At 45.4% G+C, this 19,659-nt stretch overlaps 1 protein-coding gene across 1 annotated transcript in view; it reads right to left on the minus strand.

Moving 5' to 3' along the window:
* APEH (acylaminoacyl-peptide hydrolase) overlaps positions 1-19,659 on the minus strand; it is an 883,124-nt gene that overhangs the window by 795,276 nt on the left and 68,189 nt on the right. The window lies entirely within an intron of this gene.

Raw genomic sequence — 19,659 nt, forward strand, 5'->3', positions numbered from 1 at the left:
GCGGACCACTCATAAGGGCTAGTCATAATTAGGGCCTGAGTGCTCATGGAGAATGAAGATACGCTTGCTAACGAAAATCCCCACCATGGACCATCAAACAAAGTTAAATAATTGTGTGTGAAATCTAATGAACTAGCAATTTATAAACAGTGAGACATGAGAATGTAAGTGGGGGGGATTTTCTTTGTACTAAAAAAAGTAGAATATGGCGACTAGAATCAAAATAGCTTTTGCTTCCTAAACTCACTCTAATGTTCTTTAGAGGGGTATTAGGATGTAGGATATTACTAGTTTTGATTCTGATAAGATCTTGATGAAGATGATCAAGCATTTTACAATCCATAAGAGGAACTCCCATCATCCTCTAAGGACATTATCCTTGACCCCTTAGGGGAAGAAATGTTTTCCCCATTAAATCTGAAACATCCAAGAAGTTCTGAGTGGTTCCCTCAGGACCACGTCACAAAATTCATTAAAAAATCGATAAGAAACCTCTTGGAAAAGGACACTCGTAACATCGTTAGAGCTGAATGCTCTAGACCTTCTACTGAGGATAAAAGCTGACCCTGAACACATTAGGTTCCTATTCAAACTTTTGACCTGATTCAAGAAAAGGGATGGAAAAATCCCTGAAAAGGTGCCAAGACCGTCTTCTTGACATACTGGAACCATTAGCCAGAATCCAAATTCCGCAGAAGACAGCCACATCAATGGCACCCCTCCCAACACCAATCAGGGGATGGAGCCAGAGAGCATTAATTCTACTGGGTAATGCCAACGCTAGCATTAATGCAGAAAGACAAAGAGTTGTTTTGACTAAAATAAATCCAAAACTAACTGACATGGCGGATAAAGGACCCTCGTAAAACCCAAAAGGTTTACTCTTTGGAGAATACCTCATTAAATCCTTGGGGAAATACGTCTCCACTTTCACCGCCCTGGACCAGGCACAGCAAAATATGCGCAGAGTTTTTCAATCCTAACCTTTTATGGCGGGCCTCAATTCTATCCCCAGAGAATAAGAGGCCAACGCATCAGAGGATTTATATCCTGTGGAACCTTCATCTCAAACAACCCTGCAAGTGAGAACTCTCTACCCTCTCCCTTCTCCTTCTTTCACCCAAAAAATGGGTAGCAGACTCAAATACTTCCTTCACAATTGGAGATTGATCACTCAAGATCCTTAGTTCTTAAACACTGTCAATGGGTTTATGATAGATTGAACTCACATACCTTTACAAACTTCTTTCCCAAGAAACAGGCCTCTCTCTCCAGAGCAACAAATAATAGTAGAGGAGGAGATCTCTATGCTTCAGAAAAGAGACATAATAGAGGTCCCATTAGAAACTTTAAGATTTATAAGCACACTCTTTCTTATAAAAAAGAAAGACAAAGGTTGGAGACCTGTCATAAACTTAAGAGAACTAAACAAATATTTGGTTTACAGACACTTCAAGATGAGGGGCATCCATCTCTTAAGGGATTTACCTCTAGAGGTAGACTGGCTAGTCAAACTAGACCTAAATGATGCTTACTTCACAATTCCTATGGCCGAATCCCACCAACCCTTTCTTCAATTTGTCTAGGAAAAATCACCTTTAACAATTTCAGGCTCTTCCCTTCGGACTCTCCTCTGCCCCTTGGTGCTTCAACTCTAAGAATAAGGGGCATTAGTTTAATCATTTACTTTGACGACATTCTTATAATGTGTCAAGAGCCTTCACAACTAGCCAAAGACCTGAAGACTGTGATGGATCTCCTAGAAAGTTTAGGATTCATCATAAACAAAGATAAATCAATTCTTTCCCCTTCCAGATCTCTGGAGTTTCTAGGTTTCACAGTAGACACATTGAAATGTCTCCTTTTACTACCTTAAAAAAAGATTACCAAAATCAGGAAGGAAATAAGACACGTCCTGAAACAGCAAGACTTATCTCTGAGAGAGCTAGCCAGGCTTCTGGGTCTCCTCTCCTCCTCCATCCAAGCCATCTTTCCCGGTCCCCTCAACTATCGGTCCCTCCAAATGGTAAAGGCGAGAGCCCGAAGAACTGGCCTCTGGTACGGAGATCAGATCTGTGTGGATCAAGAAACCAAATCAGAACTAGCCTGGTGGCTTGAGAACCTAGACGCTTCGAACAGAAAAGCAATCTTTGGTTCAAAACCAGAGTTTGTTTTAGAATCAGATCCGAGCCTTCATGGTAGGGGGAGCTTGCCTTCTCAATCAGAACACTGGTGGTATCTGGTCACAAGAGGAATCATCTCACCGCATAAATTATTTAGAACTAACAGCTGGGCTTTAAGCCCTCATGAGCGCACCAAATCTACGCCCTCTCGAATCTAGAAAAGAAACTTTGGATGTTCTGTCTGGAACATAAGATCGCTCTCAAAGCAGAATACTCTGCAGACTGGAACTCAAGATTCCTGTTAGATCACTGCAATTGGACACTGAAGGTTTCCGTGTTCAGTACCCTAAACAAGATCTGGGGCCCTCTAGAGATAGACTTATTTGCGAGCAGACTAACCTTTCAACTGGAGAACAACTTCAGCTGGATGCCCGACCGAGTGCTCTAGCAGTCAACGCCTTACTACAATCTTGGAAAGGAGCCAAGGTGTACGCATTCCCTCCCTTTGCCATGATTCAGAGAGTTCTTCAGATAGTGAGACAGGATCAGTGCTTCCTTGTCCTAATAACTCCCTAATAACTCCCTTTTGGCCATGGTTCCTCACCACTCTAGAAATAGCTTGCAACCCCCCCCCCCTTCTTAATTCCTACCCTAGAGAATGTTCTTGCAGACGTAGACGGAGGAGTTCACCCCCTAATTCAGAACAGGAGTTTAACCCTTCTTGCCTGGAGACTGTCAGGAGATCCAATGAAATCTCAAGACTTTCCGCTACGGCTGCAACTCTCCTCAGAGAGTCTTGGCCCCCAGGCACTCACTACAGATATAACAACATATGGAGAATCTGGGTACATTGGTGCCTGGATAGGAACCTGGATTCCTTGGAAGCACCTATTGTTGACATAGTTAACTTCCTTGTTAAACAATTTGATAAAGGCCTCAGCTATAGAACTATCAATTGCTATAGATAGACTATTTCTGCTGGTCATGTCCTTGACAATGGTAAAACGGTAAGTAAAAATGTCATTGTTTGTAGAGTGATGAAAAACATTCCTTTAAGAAGACCTCCTAAACCTAAATATGAAAGTCTTTGGGATGTCAAACTAATCCTTGATCTTTTCAATAACTGGCCTGTTAATACTCTCCTCATTAAAAAAAAAAATAAAAAAAAACCTTTCCATTAAGCTGGCTACTCTACTATGCCTAATCTCATGCAGAAGGGTCTCTGATGTCAAATCCCTGGAGATTACGAATAGATCTTTTAACATGTTCGGAGTAAAATTTTAGATTTATAGAAGAACAATGACTATGTCCAATTCAATCCTTTACCCACGTTTTTATTTATGTCCAAAACTTTGCATTGTGGACTGCATGAGAGAGTATGATCGCAGAATATTTGCTCTTCGCCCTTAGGATGTTAACCAATTACTTATATCCTTTGTTAAAGACCACAAAGGCATAACCTCGACCTCTATTGCTAGATGGGTTAAGACTGTTATGAGTTTAGCAGGTATTGACTTAAAGACATTTCAAGCTCACACCCTCAGAGGGGTGCTATGGCCAGTAAATCTCTCTGGTCTAGAAGTAAGTTGGACGACATTCTCAAAGCTGCTGACTGGTCAAATGCTAGCACATTTGCACGTCATTATTGCAAGCCTATTAACATATGTCTGATGTTGTTTTACAAAGCTACCAACATGCATAATGTAGCCTCCGTTATTGTAATGAAATTGCGATTCTCATATTAACATGACTAGAGAATATGGATTTCATTAAAGACACGGAGGCTGACATTATCCCTCCCATCCCACCCCTTGGTGGTCTTACAATGATTTAATGCTGCTTTTTTCAGTTTTTTATTACTGTACTTTTTATTAACAGAACTTGCTTCATCTCTTGTTCCGTTTAGCTTGATAAGCTTGACACTATCTTTTACATTCAAGAGCTATTTACTTCTTTCTTTTTTCAGGTAACGCTCCTTAACTGTGTGTCGTCTGGACTTTGGTTCTACCTTCGTTCTTCCTTCTCCTTCATCCTGCTCATCAGAAGATCGTTTTAATGTTTCAAGTTTCATGAACTTATTTTCCTCCACATTTAAAAGAGGCAGATTGTTGATGGCTCATGCCTTTCATGTGTTGCTATTGTTCTATTCTGGAACCTTTTAATATTGTGAGGTAAGCAGCTGCTTGGACTGCATTAAAGGAATAATGCATAATGTCAGCCTCCGTGTCTTTAATGAAATCCAGATTCTCAAGTCATGTTAATATGAGACTCGCAATTCTTTGCAGCTGCGCATTAGTGCTTAATATGGCCGCTTTAAACCTCACATGCTAATGCATTTGTTTTTGCTGGATCTAAATCCAGCATGTTTTGCTAATCTATTAATGCTATAGTTAAAAAAAAATAATGTTATTAGAGTAGGAATAAGTGGTATACAGAGCATTCATTTATTTTCGCATTCTACCATGTCCTTCTTTGACTTTATTATCAGCTCGTATTTGGGCCTGAAGGGTATCTGAAACTCCATTTAGGATTTGTTGCACGTGCACACTCAAACTCTGAAAACCTTGAAGTCCTGGCATTGAATGTCTGCCAAGTTCCATCTTACCCACGATGTGCCTGAGAACCTCACCCCTTGACTCAGAGAAAGGAAGAAAAAGCAAACAAAAATGTATACATTGTATATGAAATGAAATGAATATTGCTGGGTGGAATAAAAGCTTAGGAAACTAAACTATGGGCGGGAATATAGATCACTTAAATTAAAGGAAAACAACTTCATACTAGTATGGTGTGATGACCTCTTCCCGTCCTACTGACCAATCAAATGAAGGGAATACACAGAATTTGCAACATACCCTGGAAAATGGTATAACTAAGATAGGCTTAGTCAGTTAGTTTGTCCGACTTGTCACAGGCCTATCACTGACCCATCGTATGCTGAAGAAGATCGTGGATGCCACAGAGCTCAGAGGGCTGGTCGAGCACTCTGAAAGAAGATTCGGGAGAAGACTCTGTCCATTAGAAGGAAAACGAGAGTAGTTGATGAGAGGGGTGTAACGCTGGTGTTTTGCTCTTAGCGGAGGGTACCTGTCCTTTCCTGCACCTGTCCTGACCTGTTGGCACCTGATTAGTCGGGAGCCCATCTCTTTGTCCAGCCCTTGGCCAGGGATTGGTCCTCGCACCATTCTAGCTAAAAATCTGTGTGGTATGTCCTTGGACCGTTTCCCTTTCTCACCCGTCCCAGGTACCAATGTCTAGAAATACTACTAAGTCTCTAGAGATTCTTATTTTGATCATTATTTGTCTCCTTGAGAAGTTGGTGACTAATGTATGTTGGTATTTGACTCACAAAATATTGCATAGTTAAAGTGTTTAAATCTTTCCCGAGTCTGTGGTTATTCCATGAAATAAGGTACATTTTTATTTTTATACAGATTATTCTAACTACCTGATCTGTTGACCTAAGAAATTAAAATTTTAGAAGTGACAAGAAATTGGTAAGTCATGGTGTACAGGTATAAATCATAATAAGGTAAATAGACTCCTGATCGGCAGGAAATAGATTACCAGTTTATAATGTGAATGTTTATGGGCCCATGTGAGTATGGTGTTTTAGAAATATCCTAAACTGGTAATCTCGCGCCATTAGTATTTTTCTTGGTAGCAGAGCTATGGTTAGTTAGTTGCGTATTGATTTTATATTGATTTATGTATGTGACAGGGTGAGTTCCCCGGGGGAGGAACCGAACGCAGAACTGGACTGGTGGTCCGCAACCCCCCTCTTACCTGTTTCCCTTCCCTCTCAACAGCCGCCTGAGTACCACCCCAACTGGGATTTCACAGAATACAAGTCATGTTGGCCGAACGAGAAACCCCGGGTACACGGCCCCTTTAAGTTGGATCCCTCGGAAGACCTGGCTCCGCCCATCTCGTGCCTCACAAGCACGTCAAAAGAAGGCCGGAACCAGGAAGCGACAGACGGCGTTTCCCTGGAGGAGGAAGGAGTCAGCTGGAGCGGAGAGCGTGGAGTGTACCGAGGAGGAGAGCGTGAGAAGAAAGAAGCGATCGAGACTGGAGAGACTGGAGTTGCGTTGCAGAAGCCAGGAGGCCAACGTATCCACACTTTGCCCCGCCACGCTCCCACGGGAGGAGCGTGGCTCCAACAGGTACGGGGCAGAGTGGCGGGCTGGGTGGGACGCCGGGTCCAACCTCCTGATTAGTCCACTGTATAGCCCTGTGTATAGTCTTTAATCCCCTCCCCTTTTCCTCACAAGAACTCTCCCCCTCACGGACTGTGTATACTGCACCATTGCACTGGTTTCCCTCACTCCCGGTCCTTCCTAGGTGTTTTGGTCCCATTCCATGACCTAACACCGTCCTCTCTCTCCCTTTCTCCCTACTACCTCGGAACCGGAGGGAGCGTGCCGACCACAGAACAAGCTGGAGCCAGCCAAGAAGTCTACCTTTGACCCGGCCGCCTTTGCAAGACAGAGGATTACCAGTCGCAGAAGGAAATCTTATATGCAAATAAAGCCTTCGCTTAAAACCTATTTCAAGAAGTCCGAGTGTCTGTCTACGGTCCCTACCTCCCTTTCTCCGGATGTGTTAGACCCTAGTTCTACGTCCCTCCAGAACCTGGGACAAGTGGTGTCAGAAGTGGGATTTCCACCGCAGCCCATCTGCATCGAAGAGATGGACGCCCTAATACAGCACATGATCAAAGGTCAGGAGAAACTCGAGTGGGCTGTCGAAAGACAGTTGTCCTCAGCACAAGCCGACAGAGAATTGTTCAAATCCACGATAACAGCCCACATCGAAAGCCTTAAGAATGTGCCGCCTCCACCCCTGGCCACACCTGGAGAAGCCCGAGTCCATACCCCTCATCCCTCGGGCATTGCCCTCCAAAAGTACGTGCACGGCGAAGACCCGGATGCATTTATGTTAAACTTCGAAAGGCCCGCTCGTGCCTTGGGGTGGCCCGAAGAAAAGTTGCCCTTTTTCCTCACCCCCTCCTCACGGGGGAGGCCCAATCCGCTTACCAAGCAGCCAATCCATTGGGGAACACACCGTATACGGTCATCAAAGAGGTGATATTAGATCATCTAGGACTGGATCAAGAGGCCTACCGGGTAAGATTCAGGAAAGAGAGAGGGGTTCCTGGGGAGAACCCCAAGACCCTGTTCTTTCGCCTAAAAATGGCCGCTGATAAGTGGCTAAAGCCAGAGACTTGCAGTAAAGAGGAGATTCTAAACAAAATATATTTAGAGCAGTTTATGGAAGCCTTGCCCTATGCCTCCCAGAGATGGTTACGCCAGCATGCCCGGCTTGATGTGGAACAGGCCATTGAGATGGCTGCTAACTATGCTAGGGCTCAGCCAAGAACCAGCGGCTGGGAGAGCAAGAAAACAACCAAACATCCCCCGCCCCTTAAACTGGACAAAAAACCCAAACCGGGTACGGAGCTGTTGCGACCTAGACCTCCGGGAATGATCTCTCCAATGACGAAGGGGCCGCAATGCTTTGAGTGTGGGGAGTGGGGCCACATTGCCAGGCTGTGTCCCCGAAAGCGTCCACCTGAGGAACCGATGGAAGTAGGGTACCATCCCAAGACTGTCTTGTACTCCGCAGAAATGGGTGCTTCATTCTATGTAAGTATGAGGATGAATGGTTACAATGTGAGGGCACTCCTTGATAAAGGTTGCCGACAGTCCGTAGTGCAGGAACGACTTGTCCTCCCCAGCCAATATATGCCGAAGACCGTGGTGTATATACGCTGCGTACACGGAGATGTAAAGCCCTACCCTCTAGCCTCCATATCAACGATTCTCCAGGGCAAGGCCCCTTGTACGGTCAGGGTGGGGGTGGGGGTGGTGGATTCTCTTCCAGAAGACATGATCCTGGGTGTAGACAATCCCGAGTTCTTGTCCCTCTTTAGGAAAACCCTTAACTTCCCCAAAACCCAAGAGGAAGGGTCCACTCCAGCTTACCTAACCCCTGAGCCCTGGACCATAGATCGGAGTTTCTGATTTGCCCAGGGTGAAGACAGGACTTTGTACAATGCTTGGGAAAGTGCTCATACTGAGGAAATAGAAATTTTTAGGTAGTCAGTGTGACCGCCACTCGCACCCTATCCATGCACCCGTGCCCCATGAATGTCATGTAATTCCCCTCCCGTGCCCGTCATGATAATGTTCCTGTATTTCCGTCCAATGTTAGCATGTCAGTTAGTGAGCCCTCCATGTATAATGTATCAATTCCACATCCAGGCCTACGTTTCCAACGCATTTACATGGTGCACTTTTAAATATTGCACAGCACACGTTTTCCACGTTTTTCTGGCTCAGTCGAGCCAGGCCCTTAATTGAGGCTCCGAGCCTCTTCTGTCTCTGAAAGCTGCAGTTTAGGTATGCATCCCTGACCTCTGCCTTACTTCCTGCTCAGCCAAGCGGTGCCCGGCCCGGCCTGGCCTGCCTGCCAAGACGGTATTTTGCCTACAGTTATCTGCTCAGCCTCCGCAAAAACACATTCCAGTCTAGTGAAATAGGTAAACATATTCCAGCCTGCAGAGCAAAGGGCCCGGCCTTCCTGTCTCCTTACAAGTAATTTACTGCACCCGTTGCCATAGTAGGCCCATGGCCCCGCGCATTGCACAAAGACACGTATGCACTCACTAGTATTCAGTGATGTACGGCCTCTGCCCGAGAGACCTTTCACTTCAGACAGCACATCCTCCAAACACAAGATATCAGATATGCTATAGGTACAGGTCGTTCTGACATCCCAGACACCAGACTCCTCTACTAGTGCTAAAGTCAAGCCCCCAGCTCTCCCCAGTTGCACGTCAATACCACGTCACGTTCAGTTGCGCACGCATCCATGGTACCGGTTTCTGCTGACCCTGCAGAATTTCTCTTTGCATCCACCCCCCTATGACACTTCTGTGACGTTTCCAGCACACACCTCCGTGTACGCCTCTGTACACGCCTTCTTTTACGCCCATGTGTTCTTATCTTTCTCTTTTTCACTGGTTACGCCTACTGTATTCAATGCAACTGTTCAGTTTTACTATATATAATGTGTGATGTTAATAAAATGTTGAATATCCCTTCCTGAACCTTAGTGGTGATGGAACCCGATGTCCAGTGTCTCGAGCCACTTAATTAAAGCCCGTATGACTCAGATACCACGGACTCTGCCTCTCATTTATTGAGCTATTCTTATTGTCATTTAATGTATAGAAAAATAGTCCCGGTAATTTTATTTACCACATAATCTGGCGCCCGAACAGGAACTCCTCCCCTTCCCCACGCGCCGGCGATGTAACGCAGGCCCTTGACCCCTTCTACAGCCGTGACGGACCCCTTTCTGTGCACACCTGCGGGTTTTCCTGCTAACTCCCTCAGGCCCACGGAGGAGACGGAGACTACGGTCCGGCATCCAGACGAGGCGATGAGGAATGCGGAGAGTCCCGACCAGAGCCCAAGCCGAGAGAGCAAGGTCCGAGGTATCTGGAGGCCCACCTGTTCCGAAGCGCATGCATAGTAGCAGCCAGACGCCGTAGCAGTCCAGTCCAGTGTCGAGTTTCCGAGGCCTTCAGTTTTGCTTCCCGGTGAGTACCGTTGTTGGGAACGCATCTAGACGGGTTCATTAATTTGTGCCCGGTCCAGACGGGTCTGGGTACGCAGACCCGGTCCAGACGTGTTCACTTAGGTGGATACGGTATGACGTGTCTCTTCATGAGACCGGTATGTCTGTACTGTTTTAGCAGTGCATCCAGTAATCCAGTATTCTAGTATTGTTTCTCGAGATTTTCAGAATTATGTTTTTCTATGTACCAGATAGTATCAGTCTGTAATGTTTTAATGTGTTTAATGTCGTGGTATGAATGATTGTTTGCTATTCATTACTGTGTTCATTGTGTTCTTGTTCAAGCCAATTCAAATATGCCGCTGTTTTCGAAATTACGTCAGATAGGAACCAGGAAAGGGATACTCGAAGAAGCAGTTCCCGTCCCGCCTAGGGACACTCCAGGACATTTTATGTACCATAAACATGGCTTAGATGCCATACTGTACTTAGACTTATGGGTTGACTATACCAAAGATCTGGAAGAGAAATATAGATGGCCTGTCTCAGGGACATGGGATGCTAATTGCATCATGAGAGTAGAGGAAGCATTGTGGAAAAAGAAAGCCAGACAATCCCAGAAAGATGCCATAGAATTGTGGCGTAAAGAAGCGCATAGAAGAACAGAGAAAGAAATCAGGAAAGCAGAGAAAAATAGAGAATCATCAGAAAAAGCCCAAGAAAAGGAACTACTAGAAGAAGGTGAACGAGTTAGAGCAGAACAGTTAGACCGACAAAGAAATGCCCTTATGAAAGGCATGTATCCCGTTCTCGCCAAGGGCCTACCTAAGACTACCCCGGAAGTACCCCGTAATTTACCGCCACCACTGGTTCCAACTAAACTCCGTCATAAACAGACCGCAGCGGACATTTTCCTTTCTTCCTATTTAGATGACACTGTCCCAGAGTATGCAAATACGAATCCTCCTCCAAATATTAATCCTCACAACCCTGTTAATGACACGATCCCCCCCACTGTCTCTCCTGCCACTGGTCCTGGCAATCCTTTTAATGCACCTGTAACCCAGGACCAACCTACATTACCTACACCTACTTTACCAGCTACACTACCACCAGCGACAGCAAAGCCAGTAATAGTTGATGGTCACATTTCAGGAGGAGCAGTAGGAGGTATCCCTATCACCCCGCCTCAAGTAAAACGAACAACACTAAGAGAAGCAGCATTACAACGCACACCAAAAGTAACTACATACGCAGCCCTTAAACAGTACCTCACTGATTGCAGATAGGATCCTGTACCAGGGGAAGACCAGATGATATTATATTCCATACGTCTACGACGTGTTACAAACTATTTAACTATTCTACCAGACATGAGGGGACATTTAGACAACATATATCACTTTATCAGAACGGGGGAGAGACCAGAAAGTATTCACGAGGCCATGGCACACAGGAAGGTGGAGACTCAAAATATGATCTTACAGTTTTTGATAAATTGTTTGATAAGGGAACAAGACCAGCCAGGTAAAAGCAAAGAAGAGAAGAAAGTTCTGACAAAATGGAGTGACAACATAGCTGATGGAAAACATAGTAAACAAGGTTGTATAGAATCCATGTATAGAAAGATTCGTAAAGAAATTCTAGACATACACGAAAGGGAAAGAGTAGAGAGAGAAGCCGAGAAGGCGGATGATGAAGTCTCAGAAGACGATGATGTAGAAACTGGGAGTGCAGGTAGAATAGCGTACGTAGGTAGGGTGAGACCCTTTGACAAACCCATACGTCCAGAATATAAGAAAAGTGTTCTTTCTCCCATACCAGAACAATGTTCTCTTGAACATCTATTCCAAGCCACTGATAAAGTACTGAAACAACTAATAGGTTATAGTGAACTTAGTACCATGCATGAACAGGAACTAGCCCGGTCAGCAGTACAATGGGCTGGCAATACTAGCGTATATAAAGATGACATAGTAGCACAGACATTTTTGAATCTTTCCCCAGACGAACAGCGACTAGCTGGTATGTACATGATTCAACATCTCATTACACTGTATGAAAGTCAGCATTCTGATCCTGGTCCCCTATATAATATATTGGAAGAGTTACTCCTAGGTAGATGGAGAGGCCTAGGTACCGATTTAATTAATGTCATTCTAGAACAGCGACACAAATACAGGACTTTCCTGACTCCACATTTCGTTCCTGTTCCACCGCCAGTAAGGAAAACATTTTACATAGACAGACAGAATCCCTTACGAGAAGTTCACCCTGTCCGGACAACAGGGGGTGAGCTTGAACGAGTATTCGTATACACACCTTTGACCAAAATGGAATTATTGGAAATGAAAAAATTAGTGCCATGTCACGATAAAGATCCAGCAGGGTTCCACCGTGAACTTAAAGACATGCTCCGCATGGGGGAGTATACGTATCCCGATATCATTAAAATGTTAAAGGTACTGTTGCCAGCTGGTATTTACGAAAAACTTAAAGAAAAAGAATGGGAAGTGGGAGAGAAAAAGATTGATTGGACAGAATTAGAACACGAAGAAAATACACGAGTCCCTGGTACTGGTCTTGGGGAAAAAGCTAAAGCATTACCAGAGTTATTAGTACAGGTCCTGCCGAGGTTATTGACAACCAAAAAGGAAGACTGGGATGCTATCTCAGCCTGCAAACATAAACAAGACGAAGACACTAGCGATTTTTATTCCAGATTCGAAAAATGTTTCATTATCAATAGCGGTCTGAAAACAAGTAGTGAATCGTATCCACATCTGTTTGTGACCAAATTAGTAGAGAATTCCTTAACACAGGTTAAAAATAGAGTACTTAAAGTTGAGAGTACCTGGCAAGCTAATACCCCTTCCCAAATGTTACAAATGTTACAGTACCACCAGAACCGAATTAGAGAAGAACACGAGCACGAACAGAGACGCATAAAAGACACGAAAATGAAAGTACTAGTTGCTCAGTCTGTCCCAGCTGATGGTCAGAAGAGGGGTATGGCACCGACCAGTCAATCTACAGCTCCTGTTAAAGGGACGTGCAATTATTGTAAACAGCCAGGTCACTATATAAATGAATGTGCCGTCCTGAAACACAATATAGCTACAGGCAAGACGAAAGAAAGACCGCGTCCACCTAGACAAGAACATGTTCCACAAAATGTTCCGCCGAACACGCAACCTCCTCAGAACACACAACAGACAGTAGCTGTACCCCAACGCCAGCCTATAGCTGCCACACAACACGTTACACAACAAATGTACCAGTATGCACAGTCAGATTACCCCGATTATAAACAGTATTCATGAAACAGCCTAGAGAGGGAGGTTGGCTTGCCCCTTATCGAAGTTCCTGTAGATCAAGAGGGTCCCTATGTACATAGTCAGGTACTAGGGAAAGACAGAGATCAGACGTTGTAGCATATTAAACCCTGCTACTCTGTTACCCGCGATAACAGCAGACCCTACGTCACATGACTGTGTGGAAGTCATCAACACAATGACGAAGCCAAGACAAGACTTGACAGATATCGCATTACCCGACCCAGACCTGACACTTTATGTGGATGGTTCATGCATGAGAACGAGTACAGGAGAGTTAGTGGCCGCATATGCAGTGACCACTGAAACTGAAGTCATAGAAACACATCGTATTGACACATTGTCTGCTCAAGCAGCAGAGCTCATCGCTCTGACCCAAGCCTGCATACGAGCCAAGAACCAGAAAGTAAACATATACACAGATTCACAGTATGCATTTTGAGTCGTTCACGACTTCGGTGTCCTCTGGCAAGAGAGAGGTTATTTGACTTCTCATGGAGCCAAGATACAGCATGGTCCCCTCATTCAAGCTCTGTTAGACGCAATACACTTGCCTACAGCCATAGCCATCATGAAGTGCAAAGCACATACTAAAGTCACGGACACTATTTCCCAGGGTAACGACCTGGCAGATTGAACAGCCAAGCTTACAGCTCAGACTCATACAGACATTCCTGCTAACACGACAAAGACCGAGGTACCATCACTGACGCATTGCATGACAGTCAAGGATCCCACACAAGACGTACTCGACATACAGACACATGCTACTCCAGACGAAATCAAGAAATGGACTGAACAAGGAGGGGTCCAGACAGATCAGGGATGGATGACGAAGGGAAAATCCACATGGTTTCTCCCCGACTCTATGGTTCAAGTTATCATTAATACAGCACATAGTCCCGCACACTTAGGAGAAAAAGCCATGTTAGACAGTATCCAGAACCTCTGGTTCAACAAACATTTACGTGCAGCAGCAAAACAGAAAGTACGTACCTGTATGATCTGTTGTCAGTTCAATCCAGGAAAAGGCATTCCCGTGGAACAAGGTGGATTTCAACCTCCTGACCATCCTTTTGAAGTCCTCCAGATGGATTATATCCAGATGGACAGATGCCGAGGATTCAAGTATGTCCTCGTAGTTGTATGTGCCCTATCCAGATGGACAGAAGCTTATCCAGTCCCAGATTACACTGCCGTGACCACTGCCAAACAGTTGGTTCGTGAATTCTTCCCGCGATACGGCTTGCCCCGTGTCGTGTATTCAGATAATGGACATTCTATCGACATCTCGTCCGAGCTCATGAAACAGGTATCACTCCTGTTAGGGTACCAATGGAAATTTCACTGTGTACGACACCCCGAAGCGGCTGGTCTCGTTGAGAGACATAATCAGACTCTGAAAACACGGTTAGCGAAGGTCTGTGCAGAAAAAGGAGTAGATTGGATGGTAGCCCTGCCGGTTGCCCTCTTTTACATGCGTATGGTAGCTCATTCCAGAACTGGACTATCCCCGTACGAAGTGGTCTTTGGAAGACCACCGAATATGTGGGGTACGCCTATGCCGCGAAAGATCACTGATGTCGATAGTAATATGCTGACAGATTACCTGGCTTCCTTGATGTCTGCACTACTCTCTTGTCGTTCACAGGTCGCGGCTGCCTTCCCGGACAACACTCAAGTGAAACCGCATGAAATCATTCCGGGGGATTTGGTATGCATAAGGAACTTCGACCGCTCAAGCCCTCTGGAGCCCAGGTGGAGGGAACCGAAACTGGTGTTGATGACCACGAGGACCGCAGTGAAGGTTGAGGGAAGAAAAGGGTGGCTCCATTCCAGCCACATCAAGCGTTTTCATGGACTGTGTCCAGAGACATTTCCCAATGACTGCCCCGATACTGATACCGACACTAAACTCCCTCTGTTAGAGAAAACTCCGCAACAGGAGTATAAAGCAAAGTTAAGGTCTAGTAAGTCAGACAGCGTTTAATTGTTTAAGTCCCCCTCGGGTGAAGCGGTTAGACAGGTTTCTGACATGTATGAGATAGACCCAAATAGTGAGAGAGATAGACAGAAAGTCAAGAAAATGAAATACTGTAAGAATCTACGTAGTAGATGTATCATTACATTGCTTTTTATGTTTTTTCTGAGTATTACGATCATATGTATAAGCTGGACGTTACATGTTTTCTTTCCTCCTCTTGGTTCACATGTACATTCTTCTCTCAATGACACCATAGAGCACACATTCAGTGACCTGCCCCCTCACGAACTATCCTATCGACTAGCACTGCGCAACAACACTTTTATCCGTATGTTACACCATTCTCACCAGACCAGCAATGTCACGAATTGCTGGGTATGTGGCCGACTCCCACCTTACCAGAAAATGAAGGGAGCTCTGCCTCTTTTTCCCTATCCGTTTACACATAATGGTTCGTGCGGAGCATGGTTTGCATTAATGTCCTCACTAGACAGTAAGTCCACAGTTTCCCAGAGCAATTGGATATGGGGAGACCTGAATACAGTTATGAATAAAGCCTGTTTCCCAGACAAAGACGGCCTTCCCCAAAGGACAGGGACCGATCTAGAAAATGAAGTATATGGATTAGGAAATTTTACCCTTAACCTCTTGATTCTGAACGTTCAGTCCGAGACTAATTCGGACTTGCCGTTTATAACAGTTTTACCAGTGAAAGGTGAATTATGCGTTAGGAAAAATGGTTCAGTACACCTAGGACACAGTGATTGTAATACTGTGGTCGAATTCAGTGATAAAGGAAAGTCTACTTTCAAAACTTCCCGCCATTCTTATTTTATTTGTGGTCAGACAGCTTATGTACGTCTACCAGTGGATTGGGATGGAACGTGTTATATTGAGTTCCTATTACCGCCTGTTTTTCTAGCCCCATCCAATTATCATCGAGATACCCGTCTTGTGCATATAAGACATAAGAGGGAGATTGAGTCCCCAATTGTCGATCAGACTGAGACAACATTGGAGCAATATACAGATTTCAATAAAGGTTTCTTTTTCTTCATAGGTCCCATTCAAAATAGTAAATTAATACGTAGATTGACCAGAACCCTTGAAGCAGTAGTGAATGAAACTACTTCTGCCCTAGGAAACTTAACTGAAGAGCAGTCTGCTATGAGACTTGTTGTTCTTCAAAATCGTCTTGTACTTGACGTCATCCTGGCCGATAGGGGCGGGGCTTGTAGAGTGATCGGCTCCAGTTGTTGTGTGTTTATTCCTAATAACGCACCATCAGTATATAAGGCAATAACAAGGCTTCATAAAATAGCTCACCAGATACACCAGAATCCTGGCACCTGGACTTGGTCCGGTTGGCTCTGGAGTGTGATCTCAACATGGGGATGGAAAGTACTGTCATTCCTAGGAATAATATTCCTTGTAGTATTCAGTTGTTGTCTCTGTCTGCAATGTGGGCCAGCGATTTGCGGCTTGTGCGCCACAGCCTGTATTCCCCATCCACGTTCACGTTCCCGTTCCCGAATGAAAAAAGATGAGCAAATGATGTTATACGAGCAAAATGATGGTCTCATGAAAATAGATATATCCTAAAGGGCGCCGTAGGGGCCATGGAGGGAATGAGGAAATAGAAATTTTTAGGTAGTCAGTGTGACCCCCACTCGCACCCTATCCATGCACCCGTGCCCCATGAATGTCATGTAATTCCCCTCCCGTGCCCGTCATGATAATGTTCCTGTATTTCCGTCCAATGTTAGCATGTCAGTTAGTGAGCCCTCCATGTATAATGTATCAATTCCGCATCCAGGCCTACGTTTCCAACGCATTTACATGGTGCACTTTTAAATATTGCACAGCACACGTTTTCCACGTTTTTCTGGCTCAGTCGAGCCAGGCCCTTAATTGAGGCTCGGAGCCTCTTCTGTCTCTGAAAGCTGCAGTTTAGGTATGCATCCCTGACCTCTGCCTTACTTCCTGCTCAGCCAAGCGGTGCCCGGCCCGGCCTGGCCTGCCTGCCAAGACGGTATTTTGCCTACAGTTATCTGCTCAGCCTCCGCAAAAACACATTCCAGTCTAGTGAAATAGGTAAACATATTCCAGCCTGCAGAGCAAAGGGCCCGGCCTTCCTGTCTCCTTACAAGTAATTTACTGCACCCGTTGCCATAGTAGGCCCATGGCCCCGCGCATTGCACAAAGACACGTATGCACTCACTAGTATTCAGTGATGTACGGCCTCTGCCCGAGAGACCTTTCACTTCAGACAGCACATCCTCCAAACACAAGATATCAGATATGCTATAGGTACAGGTCGTTCTGACATCCCAGACACCAGACTCCTCTACTAGTGCTAAAGTCAAGCCCCCAGCTCTCCCCAGTTGCACGTCAATACCACGTCACGTTCAGTTGCGCACGCATCCATGGTACCGGTTTCTGCTGACCCTGCAGAATTTCTCTTTGCATCCACCCCCCTATGACACTTCTGTGACGTTTCCAGCACACACCTCCGTGTACGCCTCTGTACACGCCTTCTTTTACGCCCATGTGTTCTTATCTTTCTCTTTTTCACTGGTTACGCCTACTGTATTCAATGCAACTGTTCAGTTTTACTATATATAATGTGTGATGTTAATAAAATGTTGAATATCCCTTCCTGAACCTTAGTGGTGATGGAACCCGATGTCCAGTGTCTCGAGCCACTTAATTAAAGCCCGTATGACTCAGATACCACGGACTCTGCCTCTCATTTATTGAGCTATTCTTATTGTCATTTAATGTATAGAAAAATAGTCCCGGTAATTTTATTTACCACAATACCAGTCAAGGGACACCCTCACAGACGTATCCCAGATTTATTATTAAAAACAACCTATTATACCGGCAGGCTCAAGAAAACGGGGATCTCCAGTTGCTGGTGCCTCTGTCTTTTAAGGGAACAAGTGCTCTTCTTTGCAAACACCCACCTCACTGTGGGACACGCAGGAAAGTAAAAGACCACTGAAAGCATTATTCAGCATTTCTTTTGGCCAGTCATATACAAGGATGTACAGGACTACTGTGCTAAGTGCGAAATCTGCCAGAGGCGAAATACGCACCGACCCCCGGCGGGCCCCTTACAGCCTATGCCCATCATCGGGGTTCCCTTTGAGAGAGTAGGCATGGACTTAATCAGCCCCCTGCCTAAGTCATCGAAAGGCCATCTATATGCTCTTGTTATAGTGGACTACGCCACCAGGTTCGTCGAAGCATTTCCGTTAAGAACCACCACCACCACGGCCATTGCGGAAAAGTTCGCTGAGTTATTCTCCCGAGTGGGATTTCCCAAAGAAGTGCTGACAGACCAAGGCACCCCGTTTACATTAAAGCTCATGAAGGAGGTGTGCAAAACCCTGGACATAAAACACCTGAAGACATCGGTATATCACCCCCAGATGGACGGCCTGGTGGAGAGGTACAACCAGACCCTTAAGACTACCTTGAAGAAGATGTTAACGTCCGAGGGACAGGACTGGGACCGCCTACTACCGCTGGCGCTATACGTGTTGCGTGCGCAAAAACAGAGCAGCTTGGGGTGTTCGTCCTTCGAACTCCTGTAGGGATGCCTTCCCAGGTCACTGCTCGAGATGACCAAGGACATGTGGGAGACTGAGGAGGCTCAAGAACAAAAGTCCATGCTGGAATATACCTCACATCTACGGACCAAACTTGGCAAACTGAGGAATCTTGTGTACTCCAATCTGGAGCATAAACAGGAACAATAGAAGAATTACGATAAAGGGAAGAGGCTGAGACGGATTGCTGTAGGAAAGTGGGCCCTCGTGCTACTACCAGCATTAAGCGGCAAGAACAAGACTGAATGGCAGGGACCCTATCAGGTAGTTGAAATGATAGGAGAGACAACCTACCGACTACGGCTCTCCTCCACCAAAAAACAATGCTACCACATTAACCTTCTGAAGGAGTGGCTGGGACCGGCTCCCAAGGGAACCCATTTGGCTGTCCCGTCAGCCCGGTCAACACCCTCAATGTTGGAACATCTAGTAGTAAACCAAAAACTGACTGCTTCTATGAGAAAAGAACTACAGACCGTCCTGTGTCCATTTGCAGGCATTTTCTCTGATTTACCGAGGAGAACTACACTCGTTGAACACCACATCGAGACTCCCCCAGGAAAAATAATAAAGCAACGAACTTACCGGATCCCCACGGCCCGACGAGAAGCAGTAAAGAAAGAAGTACAAGACATGCTCGCCTTGGGAGTAATACGACCGTCAAAGAGCAACTGGTCCTCGCCTATCGTGATGATACCTAAACCCGATGGATCCAAACGATTTTGTATGGATTTCAGGGCCCTTAACGCGATTTCCACCTTCAACACCTACCTCATTCCTCGGGTTGACGAATTAATTGAGAAAATCGGAGACGCCGTGTAAATCACCACCCTCGACCTCACGAAGGGATATTGGCAGGTGCCCCTTCGTGAGGAGGACCGGAAGAAAACAGCTTTTGTCACCGACGCAGTACTCTATGAATTCATGGTCCTTCCCTTTGGCCTACACGGGGCCCCTCCAACCTTCCAGCGCCTCATGAACACCGTCTTGCGGCCATATTAACTTTCAGTTCA

Source organism: Lissotriton vulgaris, chromosome 9 (assembly GCF_964263255.1).
Source record: "Lissotriton vulgaris chromosome 9, aLisVul1.2, whole genome shotgun sequence".
Taxonomy (NCBI): Eukaryota; Metazoa; Chordata; class Amphibia; order Caudata; family Salamandridae; genus Lissotriton; species Lissotriton vulgaris.